This window comes from Emys orbicularis, chromosome 9, assembly GCF_028017835.1.
Source record: "Emys orbicularis isolate rEmyOrb1 chromosome 9, rEmyOrb1.hap1, whole genome shotgun sequence".
Lineage (NCBI taxonomy): Eukaryota > Metazoa > Chordata > Testudines > Emydidae > Emys > Emys orbicularis.
The window spans coordinates 44312791-44327752 of NC_088691.1; positions in this window are offsets into that span (position 1 = coordinate 44312791).

The following is a 14962-nucleotide window of genomic DNA, read 5'->3' on the forward strand; positions in this document are numbered from 1 at the left end:
GCGAACCCGGCAGCCACGCTTCTCGCCGGCCGGCCGGTCGGAGCGTGGTGTGCACGCGCGGGGCTGTGAGGTCGGTCCCCTCCCCTCCCCCCGGCAGGGGGCAAACCTGGCAGCCGTGCTTCTCACCGGCCGGAGCGCGGTACGCGCGGGTGGGGCTGTGAGGTCGGCTCTGCCCCCGGGCAGGGGGTGAAGCCGGCAGCTCCCCCCGCCACTTGCCCGCGGGCCGCACAGTGAGCCCCCCGCGGGCCGCATGCGGCCCATGGGCCGCATGTTGTGCAGGCCTGGCCTAAGGCTTAGGGGGCCTAAGGGTTTGAAGCACCTATGTGCTAAACTCTATGCATGTAGGACACAACCAGCTCCTCTGGGGGGCCTCCAGCTGTCCAAGACAAGTTTTGTGTATGGTGAGAACTGGATAAATTCATGGAGGTTAAGTCCATTAATGGCAATTAGCCAGGATGGGTAAGGAATGGTGTCCCTAGACTCTGTCAGAGGGTGGAGATGGATGGCAGAAGAGAGATCGCTTGATCATTACTTGTTAGTTTCACTCCCTCTGGGGCACCTGGCATTGGCCACTGTCGGAAGACAGGATATTGGGCTAGATGGACCTTTGGTCTGACCCAGTACAGCCGTTCTTATGTTCTTATGTGAAATTCCATTTGCACAAAATGGAGATGTTGAGAACAAAATTAATCAAAGAACCAAAGTCCATGAAGAGAAGATATTGTTGAACTGCCATGCAGCTATGCTAGGAGCCTGGATAACAAACAAAAGGAATTGGAATTGCTCATTTGCAAGCATAAATTCGATCTAGTTGGGATCACTGAAACCTGGTGGGAAGATTTGCACAACTGGAATGTTAAAATCAGTGGCTACCACCTATTTAGGAAGGACTGAGTGGGCAAAAGAGGAACGGGAGGGAGATTATATGTCCAAAGTGGCATTACCTGTTTCTGAATCTCTAATAATTCAAAAGAAAATGATCTTGTATGCTTATGGAACAATGTCCTAACAGAGAAAGCACAAGATGGGGTACTAATTGGTGTGTGCTCCAGACCCCCAAATCACACTCGGGAACGGGATAGCAGACGCCTTACGCACCTATCTATAATGTGTAGAGAAAAAAGCTGTGTGATCCTGGAGGACTTAAGTTTGAGCGACATATACTGGAGGTGCCATGCTGCCAGTGCTAAAACATCCTTGGGATTTCTAAACATTATAGAAGACAATTTCCTAACTCAAAAAAGTGTTTCAGCCAACATGGGGGAAATCAACAGATAAAGAGAAACTGATCACAGATCTAAAAATTAATGGTAGCTTAGCCCTGGTCTACACTACGAGTTTAGGTCGAATTTAGCAGCATTAGATCGATTTAACCCTGCACCCGTCCACATGACAAAGCCATTTTTGTCGACTTAAAGGGCTCTTAAAATCGATTTCTGTACTCCTCCCCGACGAGGGGATTAGCGCTGAAATCGACTCTGCTGGGTCGAATTTGGGGTAGTGTGGACGCAATTTGACAGTATTGGCCTCCGGGAGCTATTCCAGAGTGCTCCATTGTGACCGCTCTGGACAGCACTCTCAACTCAGATGCACTGGCCAGGTAGACAGGAAAAGCCCCGTGAACTTTTGAATTTCATTTCCTGTTTGGCCAGCATAGTGAGCTGATCAGCACAGCTGACCATGAAGAGCTCATCAGCACAGGTGACCATGGAGTCCCAGAATTGCAAAAGAGCTCCAGCATGGACTGAATGGGAGGTACCGCATCTGATCACTGTATGGGGAGACGAATCCGTGCTATCCGAACTCCGTTCCAAAAGACAAAATGCCGGAATAGTTGAAAAAATCTCCAAGGGCATGAAGGACAGAGGTTATAACAAAAACAACAAGGAGTCTGGTGGCACCTTAAAGACTAACAGATTTATTTGGGCATAAGCTTTCGTGGGTAAAAACCTCACTTCTTCGGATGCATAGAGTGAAAGTTACAGATGCAGGCATTATATACTGACACATGGAGAGCAGGGAGTTACTTCGCAAGTGGAGAACCAGTGTTGACAGGGCCAATTCAATCAGGGTGGATGTAGTCCATTCCCAATAATAGATGAGGAGGTGTCAATTCTAGGAGAGGAAAAGCTGCTTCTGTAATGAGCCAGCCACTCCCAGTCCGTATTCAAGCCCAGATTAATGGTGTTAAATTTGCAAATGAATTTTAGTTCTGCTGTTTCTCTTTGAAGTCTGTTTCTGAAGTTTTTTTGTTCAATGATAGTGACTTTTAAATCTGTAATAGACTGACCAGGGAGATTGAAGTGTTCACTTACTGGCTTATGTATGTTACCATTCCTGATGTCCGATTTGTGTCCATTTATTCTTTTGCGGAGGGACTGTCCGGTTTGGCCAATGTACATGGCAGAGGGGCATTGCTGGCACATGATGGCATATATAACATTAGTGGATGTGCAGGTGAATGAGCCCTTGATGGTGTGGCTGATGTGGTTGGGTCCTCTGATGGTGTTGCCAGAGTAGATATGGGGACAGAGTAGGCAACGAGGTTTGCTACAGGGATTGGTTCCTGGGTTGGTGTTTCTGTGGTGTGGGGTGTAGTTGCTGGTGAGAATTTGCTTCAGGTTGGGGGGTTGTCTGTTAGCGAGGACTGGCCTGCCTCTCAAGGTCTGTGAGAGTGAAGGATCATTTTCCAGGATAGGTTGTAGATCGTGGATAATGCGCTGGAGAGGTTATAACAGGGACCCGCAGCAGTGCCGCGTGAAGCCTACCAAAGAACCAGAGAGGCAAGCGGCTGCTCCGGGTTAGAGCCCCAGACATGCCGCTTCTATGATGATCTGCATGCTATTCTAGGGGGTGCCCCTACAACTACCCCACCCATGTGCTTCCCTCCTCCCCCACCCCTCCCGGGCTACCTTGGCAGTTATCCCCCAATTTGTGTGACGAATTAATAAAGAATGCATGAATTTGAAACAACGACTTTATTGCATCTGCAAGCGGAGATCAAAGGGGAGAGGGGAGGGTGGTTGGCTTACAGGGAAGTAGAGTGAACCAAGGGGGCAGGTTTTCATCAAGGAGAAACAAACAAAACTTTCACACCGTAGCCTGGCCAGTCATGAAACTGGTTTTCAAAGCTTCTCTGATGCACAGCGCCCCCTTTGTGCTCTTTTAACCGCCTTGGTGTCTGGCTGCGCGTAATCAGCGGCCAGGCGATTTGCCTCAACCTCCCACCCTGCCATAAACGTCTCCCCCTTACTCTCACAGATATTGTGGAGCACACAGCAAGCAGTAATAACGATGGGAATATTGGTTTTGCTGAGGTCTAACCGAGTCAGTAAACTGCAGCAGCAAGCTTTTAAACATCCAAAGGCACATTCTACCACCATTATGCACTTGCTCAGCCTACAGTTGAACTGCTCCTTACTACTGTCCAGGCTTCATGAGCCATGGGAGCAAGAGGTAGGCTGGGGTAGGTGCAACCGCGCGGTGCTGCCGACTGGGAGAGCAGCCTGAGGCAGAAGCCTCCAGCTGGCATGATATTCCAGGCAGGACTGAATCTCCATTAGATGAAATTTAAAGAAGAGAATGACCTGGAGTCATTCCCATTTTTGTCCAGGAGCCCCCGACCGACCTCACTGAGGCTGGTCTGCCCAGGCACCCCTGACCAACCTAACCGAGGTCGGCCAGGAGCACCCATGGGACGACGACGGCTAGCAGTTGTATTGTACCATCTGCCGTCCGCAAGGCAAGGCAAGGCAAGGGGATGCTGCTGTGTAGCACTGCAGTACCGTGTCTGCCAGCAGCACCCAGGAGACATATGGTGACAGTGAGCTGAGCGGGCTCCATGCTTGCTGTGGTATGTTGTCTGCACGGGTCACCCAGGAAAAAAAGCGAGAAACGAGTTTTTGCCATTGCTTTCATGGAGGGAGGGAGGCCTGATGACATGTACCCAGAACCACCCACGACAATGTTTTTGCCCCATCAGGCATTGGGAGCTCAACCCAGAATTCCAATGGGCAGCAGAGACTGCGGGAACTGTGGGATAGCTACCACAGTGCAACGTTCCGAAAGTCGACACTAGCCTCGGTACTGTGGACGCACTCCACCGACTTAATGCGCTTAGTGGGGACACACACAATCGACTGTATCAAATCAATTTCTAAAAAATCGACTTCTATTATATCGACCTAATTTCGTAGTGTAGACATACCCTTAGATACAAGTGGTCATGACTTGATCACATTTATAATATACAAGCAGAATAAATTCCAGACCAGTAATATACAGACACTAGGTGTTTTAATAGGGTCGATTTCCCAAAAGCTGAAAACAATTATGAGCCAAATCAGCTGGGGGGAAGAATTTAATCAGAAAAATGTGAACGATAATTGAACAAAAAGAATTCTGACAATTGTGTTGGCACACATTAAATGGATTAAAAACTGGTTAACTGATAGATCTCAAAATCATAGACTAGACTATCAGGGTTGGAAGGGACCTCAGGAGGTCATCTAGTCCAACCCCCGGGCAGATTTTTGCCCCAGATCCCTAAGTGGCCCTCTCAAGGATTGAACTCACAACCCTGGGTTTAGCAGGCCAATGCTCAAACCACTGAGCTATTCCTCCCTAATGTAACTGTAAACTGGGAATTGTCATCTAGCAGGTGTGTTTCCCATGGGGTCCCACAGGGATTGGTTCTTGGCCCTATGCTATTTAACATTTTTATCAATGACCTGGAAGAAAACATAAAAACATCACTGATAAAGTTTACAGGTGACACAAAAATTGGGGGAGTGATAAGTAATTAAGAGGATGGGTCATTGATATAGAGCAGTCTGGATTGCTTGGTAAACTGGGTGCAAGCAACAGTCTGTATTTTAATATAGCTAAATCTAAATGTGTACATCTCAGGAATATAGGCCATACCTACAGGATGGGGGACGCTACCCTAGGAACAGGGGTGGCAAGTTTGTATAATTTTTTGGTTGTGCCCAGAACGGGTCCAAGACATCCTCCCCGCCCTCCGCCTAAGACTCTGGGAGGGAGTTTGGGTGTGGGGGGGGAGGGGTCGGGCTCTGGGAGGGAGTTTGGGTGTGGGGTGCGGGCTCTGGGCAGGGGGGTTGGGGTGCAGGAGGAGGTTTAGGGGGTGGGTTCTGGGAGGGAGTTTGGGTGTGGGGGATGGGCTCTGGGAGGGAGTTTGGGTGCAGGGTGTGTGGTCTGGGGTGGGGCAGGCAGTTGGGGTGCAGGAGGGGGTGAGGGGTGCAATGCTTATCTCGGACGGCTCCTGGAAGTGACCGCACACTCCGCTGGCAGCAGTTCCTAGGCGGGGGGCCGGAGGGATCGCCACACGCCGCTGCCAGCAGGCACCACCCCCGCAGCTCCCATTGGCTGCATCGCGGGGTGGGGGCAGCGTGCGGAGACATGCTCCCCCAGGGCTGCAGGGACATGCCGGCCGCTTCCAGAAGCGGAGTGGGCGGGCGGGCAGGAAGCTACCCCATTGCGCTGCCGGTGGTGGCCCTGGGCCCTTTTAAATCACCTGGGGGCGGCAGGCAGGGCCAAGGGAACGCTCCGGGGAGGTGTGTGTGTGGGGGGGGGGGGCGGCAGGCAGGGCCAGGGGAGAGACCCGGCTCCAAACTTTGGTGGAGCCAGGCCCCCATGCTCTCATATTGGTGGAGCACAGGCACCACGGGTTCATACAGCTTGCCACCCCTGCCTAGGAAGCAGTGATTCTGAAAAAGACTTGGGGATGATGGCTAATCAGCTGAACATGAATTTCCAGTGCAACACAGTAGCCAAAAGGGCCAACGCAATCCTTGGATACATAAACTGGAGACTCTCGAGTAGGAGTAAAGAGGTTATTTTACCTCTGTATTTGGCACTGGTGTGACTGCTTCTGGAATGCTGTGCCCAGTTCTGGTGTACACAATTCAAGAAGGATGCTGATAAATTGAAGTATGTTCAGAGAAGAGCCATGAGTATGATTAAAAAAGTTGGAATACATGCTTTGTGGTCATACAACTCAATCTATTTAGCTTAACACAGGGAAGGTAAAGGGATGACTTGATCACAGTTTATAAGTATCTATATGGGGAACAAATATTTAATAATGGGCTATTACATCTAACAGAGAAAGATCTAACATGATCCAATGACTGGAAGTTGAAGCTAGACAAATTTAGACAGGAAATAAGACAATTTTTTAACTGTGTAATTAACCATTGGAACAATTTACTAGGGGTCAGCGTGGATTCTCCATCACTGACAATTTTTAAATCCAGATTGGATGTTTTTCTGAAAGATGTGCTGTAGGGATTATTTTGGGGAAGTTCCCTGGCCTGTGTTACACAGGAGGTCAGACTGGATGATCACAGTCTTCCGGCCTTGGAATCGATGTAAGCAGGGTCTGAATGAACTCTCGCCTGACAGCTAGTCAGGGAGCGGGAGAGACTTCAGGAGCAAACTGTATTTACATGAACACACCTACTCTGCCAAGATATCCATCAGATAGAGCGGTGTGTTGCTCAAAGTGATCAACTTTGGCTGGTGTTGGGTTACAAATCACTTGAGTACTGAATGCAGGGGAGCGAAATGTTATCTATGCAGTTGTCTTTATTGTATTAATAAAGGGGAGTAGAACTGTGCTTAACCTGTCCCAAATGAGGGGGTCACCCTCAGCTGAAAGCACCTCATTAAGCCAGAGGCTAGAACACCAGACCCCTGTGAAAGTAAGAGGGGTGGGGACAGGTGTCCCAGCCAGGAGGTGTGGCCTCTCACCAAGGGTCCCTGGTCTGGTTTAACCTGTTCCTCCCCACTGTTCAAAGATAGAGCTAAATAGGCCCCATTAGGAGCCTTTTGCTATTTCAAGCACTCAATAAGCGCTGAAATCACTTGTGGTGGGGCAGTGTTTCTGCCCAGCCTGCTGAGAGCTAAAAGACTAACCTACAGAGGTCACAGCGGAGAGGCAGGTGGCAGCAGAATGTAACTGATGGGTGGGTGGTGAGCAGGTGGCAAGGAACAGTGGCTGGGGAGGCAGCTAGCCAGAGCAAGTGCTCAGATGGTGGAGCAAGCAGAGTGCTTTCTTCCCTGGGTGGGAACTGAACTCACACAGGTGCACCCCTGAACCTGGCTCCTCACTGACCAAGGATAACCACTGTAAGTGGGGCATGGTGAGGGAGCAGAGGGGGGGACTTTTGGCTGTAGAACTGAAGAACATGAGGCAGAAGACTGCCCCATGCACTCTGGGGTGGGCGTCCTTCTCACAGTTTTATGTTTATGAATCCTGCTTGTGGCATTTTCCCTAATTAATGTTGGGTGACTTCCCTCCTCTCATTAAAAGTTTCTTTTCTATACTCAGACTCTGTGCTTGCGAGTGGGGAAGTATTGCCTATCTGAGGCACCCAGGGGGTGGTGTGTAATTTTCCCAGGTTATTGGGTGGGGGCTTGAGCTGGTTCTGTTGTATTGTTGAAAAGGAACCTGCTGACTCCACCTGGCAGAAGGGTTACATCCATGAATATCTGAATGACACCACCACACCAATGGGGGAAGCAGGGCTTTCCCTAGCCATTTGGGTGCCCTACGTAGCCCCCCTGCAGGGGGGCTGTGTGGGGCCCCAGCCCCCCCCCCAGAATCTGGGAGGCAGGAGCTCTGGGGGGGCCACTTTTGGGGGCCCCACAGGCCGAGAGTGGCGCGGGGGGCCGGGAGCAGCCCGCTTCGCTTCCCTCACCCCGGTCCCATCCGTGTCGCTTGGGGGAGGGGGCTTGGGGGAACGGATCTCCCCCCACACACACTCACTGGCAGCGGCGGGAAGCAGCCCGGCCCCAGCCTGCACTACTCTGCCAGCTCCCAGCTGCGGCGCTCTGCTTCCCGCTGCCAGTCAGAGCCGGGGACGGTCCTTTCCCCAACCCAAGTGACATGGCTGGAGCCGGGGCAAGAGAAGCGGAGCGGGCTGGGGCTGCATCTCTCTGCTTCCTGCCACCGGTGAGTGCGGGGGGCGATCTTTCCCCCGCACTCACTGGTGGCTGGAATTGGAGCGCCGCGGCTGGGAGCTGGCGGAGTGGAGCGGGCTAGGGCCGGGTTGCTCCGCTTCCCGCTGCTGCCAGTGAGTGTGGGATCGCTGGGGGAAGAGGTGGAATGGGGATGGGACGGGGGTGGAGCAGGGGGGAAGGGTAAGAGGCAGGGTGGAGGGAGTTGTCCAAGGCCCCACACCCCCTTAGGGATGGCCCTGCCTGCCCCTTGCAGGGGGGGCCGGCCGAGGGATAGGGCTGTTCACCAGGGCTGGTGCTGCCATGTATGCCGCACGCAGCTGCCTAGGGCATCATGAAATTTGGGGCAATTTGGTGCCCCAAATTTCATGGTGCCCTACGCAGCTGCGTATGCCCAAGGATGGCCCTGTGGGGAGGGCTGGACAAAGCTGGTAAAAGTGGGAATCCACTGCATTTCCATGGGTGGAAGGAGGAGAACCCCTGCCTGACAAATGCAGCTGTCAGGAGTGCAGGAGCTGCAGTGAGTGAGGTGCTACAGGGCAGCTCATTGGATGGAAATGAGGAAGACCTTGGTTGGACCCTGAATGGGAAATAAAGAGGAATGGAGTTGGAGGGAAAGGCCATGGCTGGGACACAGGCTTAGACTCTATCCATAGAATGAGATTGCATGTTGCCAATGGGAATCCCAGGAAACCCTAATTGGGACCCTTTTCTTAAATCCTCTGCAAGGACAGACAGTTTTCCCTAATGAGTATTGAGGTGAAGCAGACATGTGTGAGATCACTGAGAAGAATATGACAGCATCCCCCATAAGTGAGAGGAGCCATCTTGGACAGGTGAGGTGAACCCTGACAGAGGCCTGAAGAGCATGCTGGAAACTCCACCGGTAGGCTGATGTGAGTTCCTGGTGGCTTGTACCATAGGCTGAAGCCTGAGGAGGTGCATCCCGTTCAGGGTTGTTAATGTGACAGTGGAACCCTAAGTCGGACATTAGAGCATGATCCTGGACATCTTCCAGCTGGGCATGATGGCACGACTAGAAATGTCAGTCAAAGCCCAGCTTCCTTGATGATTCCTTCAAACACTTGTGTCCCAATCAGTCTGAGTTCAGTGAGCATTGCAACAGATGCTGGAGAGAAGCTTTCCTGAAATGAAAGTTTCTTCAAGAAAAGACAGAGCTGCATTGGCCCAAGGGCACCTGCCTGACCTAGCTCAGGAGAAAGGGCTGCTGAGGGCAATGGGAAACATGCACTCTCTCACCCAACTAGCCTTGGGGAGGTTGATATATGAGATTTTGATGTCACTGCATATCTCAGAGACTGGGTGGCTCTTGAGAATAGAGAAACTGGACCAGGGAGTCTAGGACTGATGCTACTAGCCAGACTGGTTCCAAGTCTGTCAGATACTTGGGAAATTCCTGGTATCTCCTAGACCCACCACATCCTTCATAGACAAGTAACACTGCTCTACAGCCAAAATGCTTCTGAAATAAATGTAGTCAAACTTTACTAATTCTGGGTCACTGAGAATGAAAATGATGCTTAAAATTGTTGATTGGCTCTAGTTTTCAAGATATGTTAGTGGGTCAGTATATATGACCCTTGACTTGGGAATGGCGGAGGATAAGTGAGTTATAAAGGGAAGGGATCGCAATTTAAACCAGAAATGACTAAAATACATCTTTGACTGGATCTATGAATAAATCTATGACTGGGTTTGGACAGTACTTGCTTTTTAGGCAAAACAATGAATGATGCAATCTGAAGCTGGTATTGTGTCATCCGTGATATGAATTGCATCATGTTATTCCTAGAAGTCATGGATGATGCAATCATAACGAAGCTTACATCACTCTGCTGAACAAATTGCCCTATATCAGCTCTAGAAATCATACAGTGTCGTGCTCTCTTATTTGTCAGTGTTTGATTTTGCAAAGGGACACATTTCTGTTTAGCCAAAGTGAGCAGAGATGCCTCGTACTTGTGTGAACAGTGCAGATAACTTCTGCTATGTTTATGGTGAAGTGACTTTTGCATCACAAAAGCACAGTATAACCACTATGGTTAAGAAAGCCTATCACCTTTATTTTGGCTGCAAAATTGGAGATCAGGACAAGAGGTGGGCCCCACACATATGCTGCAACACTTGTGCAACAAATCTTCACCAGTGGTTGAACAGGAAAAGGAAATCTATGCCTTTTGCAGTGCCAATGATTTGGAGAGAGCCAACAGATCATACCAGCAATTGTTACTTCTGCATGGTGCCTCCAGTTGGGAAAGGTGTGTCAAAGAAGAAAAAGTGGACTGTGCATTATCCAAACATTCCATCAGCTATACGCCCAGTACCCCATGGAGAAGGACTGCCGGTTCCTGATGCACCAGAATCATTCTCACTTGAGTCAGACGAGGAAGAGGAAGAGGATGAAACTTCTGGTCCTGAACCATCAATGTCACAGGACCCACATTTTCTCCCATCCTCCTCCTCTGAACCACACCTCATAACACAAGGTGAACTGAATGACCTTGTCAGGGATTTGGAACTACCCAAGAGTAAGGCAGAGCTGTTGGGCTCCAGACTACAGCAGTGGAATCTCCTGGCAGGTGATGTTAGGGTTTCCATGTTCCGTGACCGTCAAAAGGATCTTGTCCCATTCTTCTTCATGGAAGGTGATCTTGTAGCCTGCAACAACATCGATGGTGTGATGGCAGCCCTCAACATCTTTCACGATCCAGATGAGTGGAGACTCTTCATTGATTCATCGAAGACGAGTCTTAAAGCTGTTTTACTGCATAATGGCAATGTTTTGCCATCAATTCCAGTTGGTCATGCAGTCCATATGAAGGAAACCTATGACAACATGAAACAACTTTTGAGGTGCATAAACTATGACCAACATCAGTGGCAGCTTTGTGGCGATTTGAAGGTTGTTGCTCTCTTGCTTGGTCTGCAGACTGGATACACAAAGTACTGCTGTTTTCTCTGCGAATGGGATAGTCGTGCAAGAGATTCCCACTACATCAAGAAAGATTGGCCACTCCGACAGTCATTGGAGCCTGGGAGGAAAAGTGTTCAGCATCCACCACTTGTTGAATCAAGGAAGATTTTGTTACCACCCTTACACATCAAGCTGGGTCTGATGAAGAACTTTGTCAAGGCCATTGACAAAACACAAGCAGCTTTCAAGTACCTCCGTGGAAAATTTCCAAGGTTAAGTGAAGCTAAGCTAAAGGAAGGTGTCTTTGTTGGTCCTCAGATTCGTGAACTTCTTCGAGATGATGCATTTGACCATGCACTGCGTGGCAAGGAAAAGACGGCATGGAAAGCCTTCCAGTTAGTGGCAATAAATTTTCTCGGAAACAACAAGGCAGACAACTACAGGTTGTTGGTGGAAAACCTCCTCAAGGCATACAAAAGCCTTGGTTGCAACATGTCACTAAAGATACATTTTTTGCACTCTCATCTAGATTTTTTTCCACCGAACTGCGGAGCAGTGAGCGACAAGCACGGCGAGCGATTTCACCAGGACATTGCAACAATGGAGAAACGCTATCAGAGCAAATGGAGCCCATCAATGCTTGCAGACTATTGCTGGACAGTGACAAGAGATGCTCCATTTAATGAATACAAGAGACAAGCCAAGAAGCGCCGAGTAGACACTGAATAGGACTAAACTATGTACAGAATAGTTTTTTGCCTTTTGTTTCATAATAAATTTTATTTATATAACCCTTTTGCTGATTTTTAAATTGTTACATAAACAGGACAGGTGAAATATTATCATGTAAAGCAACCATAAACACATGAAAAGACCTAGGTTTACAATTTATGATTAAAACTCTACTAGCTACACAATATACATAGACATAACATGTAAAAACTTAAATATCTTAGAAACAGTAGCCAATCAGTTGTTTTAATTGTCATATTTGAATTCAGCACATCAAAATACATAATAAATAGCACATTTTATCTCTGAAGCAGACGACTTCTCAAAAATTGTAGACCAGTGTAATCAAACCAGGATAGTTTGCTTCCCTCTATTGTGGCCTACAGGACTGTTCTCCAGGGTGCACACCCAAGATGGTGGGGATCAGATACCAGATCATCCTCCTGATAGATTTGGTGAATGAAACTAGAGTGACTGAGAGGTGGAGGTTCATAGATTCTAGGACTGGAAAGGACCTCGAGAGGTCATCGAGTCCAGTCCCCTGCCCTCATGGCAGGACCAAATACTGTCTAGACCATCACTGATAGACATTTATTTAACCTACTCTTAAATATCTCCAGAGATGGAGATTCCACAACCTCCCTAGGCAATTTATTCCAATGTTTAACCACCCTGACAGTTAGGAACTTTTTCCTAATATCCAACCTAAACCTCCCTTGCTGCAGTTTAAGCCCATTGCTTCTTGTTCTATCCTTAGAGGCTAAGATGAACAAGTTTTCTCCCTCCTCCTTATGACACCCTTTTAGATACCTGAAAACTGCTATCATGTCCCCTCTCAGTCTTCTCTTTTCCAAACTAAACAAACCCAATTCTTTCAGCCTTCCTTCATAGGTCATATTCTCTAGACCTTTAATCATTCTTGTTGCTCTTCTCTGGACCCTCTCCAATTTCTCCACATCTTTCTTGAAATGCGGTGCCCAGAACTGGACACAATACTCCAGCTGAGGCCTAACCAGCGCAGAGTAGAGCGGAAGAATGACTTCTCATGTCTTGGCACAACACATCTGTTAATGCATCCCAGAATCATGTTTGCTTTTTTTTGCAACAGCATCACACTGTTGACTCATATTTAGCTTGTGGTCCACTATAACCCCTAGATCCCTTTCTGCCGTACTCCTTCCTAGACAGTCTCTTCCCATTCTGTATGTGTCACTTTGCATTTGTCTTTATTAAACTTCATCCTGTTTACCTCAGACCATTTCTCCAATTTGTCCAGATCATTTTGAATTATGACCCTATCTTCCAAAGTAGTTGCAATCCCTCTCAGTTTGGTATAATCTGCGAACTTAATAAGCGTATTTTCTATGCCAATATCTAAGTCATTGATGAAGATATTGAACAGAGCCGGTCCCAAAACAGACCATTGCGGAACCCCACTTGTTATACCTTTCCAGCAGGATTGGGAACCATTAATAATTACTCTCTGAGTATGGTTATCCAGCCAGTTATGCACCCACCTTATAGTAGCCCCATCTAAGTTGTATTTGCCTAATTTCTTGATAAGAATATCATGCAAGACCGTATCAAATGCCTTACTAAAGTCTAGGTATACCACATCCACCACTTCTCCCTTATCCACAAGACTCGTTATCCTATCAAAGAAAGCTATCAGATTGGTTTGACATGATTTGTTCTTTACAAATCCATGCTGGCTATTCCCTAACACCTTACCACCTTCCAAGTGTTTGCAGATGATTTCCTTAATTACTTGCTCCATTATCTTCCCTGGTACAGAAGTTAAACTAACTGGTCTGTAGTTTCCTGGGTTGTTTTTATTTCCCTTTTTATAGATGGGCACTATATTTGCCCTTTTCCAGTCTTCTGGAATCTCTCCTGTCTCCCATGATTTTCCAAAGATAATAGCTAGAGGCTCAGATACCTCCTCTATTAGCTCCTTGAGTATTCTAGGATGCATTTCATCAGGCCCTGGTGACTTGCAGGCAACTAACTTTTCTAAGTGATTTTTAACTTGTTCTTTTTTTTTATTTTATCTTCTATACCTACCCCCTTCCCATTAGCATTCACTATGTTAGGCATTCCTTCAGACTTCTCGGTGAAGACCGAAACAAAGAAGTCATTAAGCATCTCTGCCATTTCCAAGTTTCCTGTTACTGTTTCTCCCTCCTCACTGAGCAGTGGGCCTACCCTGTCCTTGGTCTTCCTCTTGCTTCTAATGTATTGATAAAAAGTCTTCTTGTTTCCCTTTATTCCTGTAGCTAGTTTGAGCTCATTTTGTGCCTTTGCCTTTCTAATCTGTGTTGTTTGCCTATATTCATCCTTTGTAATTTGTCCTAGTTTCCATTTTTTTATATGACTCCTTTTAATTTTTTAGATCATGCAAGATCTCGTGGTTAAGCCAAGGTGGTCTTTTGCCACATTTTCTATCTTTCCTACCCAGCGGAATAGCTTGCTTTTGGGCCCTTAATAGTGTCCCTTTGAAAAACTGCCAACTCTCCTCAGTTGTTTTTCCCCTCAGTCTTGATTCCCATGGGACCTTACCTATCAGCTCTCTGAGCTTACCAAAATCCGCCTTCCTGAAATCCATTGTCTCTATTTTGCTGTACTCCCTTCTACCCTTCCTTAGAATTGTGAACTCTATGATTTCATCACTTTCACCCAAGCTGCCTTCCCCTTTCAAAGTCTCAACGAGTTCCTCCCTATTTGTTAAAATCAAATCTAGAACAACTTCCCCCCAGTAGCTTTTTTAACCTTCTGAAATAAAAAGTTGTCTGCAATGCAGTCCAAGAACTTATTGAATAGTCTGTGCTCCGCTGTGTTATTTTCCCGACATATATCTGGATAGTTGAAGTCCCCCATCACCACCAAATCTTGGGCTTTGGATGATTTTGTTAGTTGTTTAAAAAAAGCCTCATCCACCTCTTCCACCTGGTTAGGTGCCCTGTAGTAGACTCCTAGCATGACATCACCCGTGTTTTTTACCCCTTTTAGCCTAACCCAGAGACTCACAACACTTCCGTCTCCTACGTCCATCTCCACCTCAGTCCAAGGTTGAAATGGATGTAAATCAGAGTTGTTATTTCTGTTTAGGAGAACCCAAAAGGTTGCTTATTCTTCTTCTACTTGATCTGATAACTAAACCCTTTGTTACTAAAATAAAGACTAATTCAATGATAAAAGTAGGTCTATACCATAAATTTGCTTTGTTTGTGTAAGAGTAGCCATTGGAGTCAGTGGGTACTAACCCCTGTCATGCAGTGGCTATTAACCTCTTATAAAACTGACCCAGATTTCTAT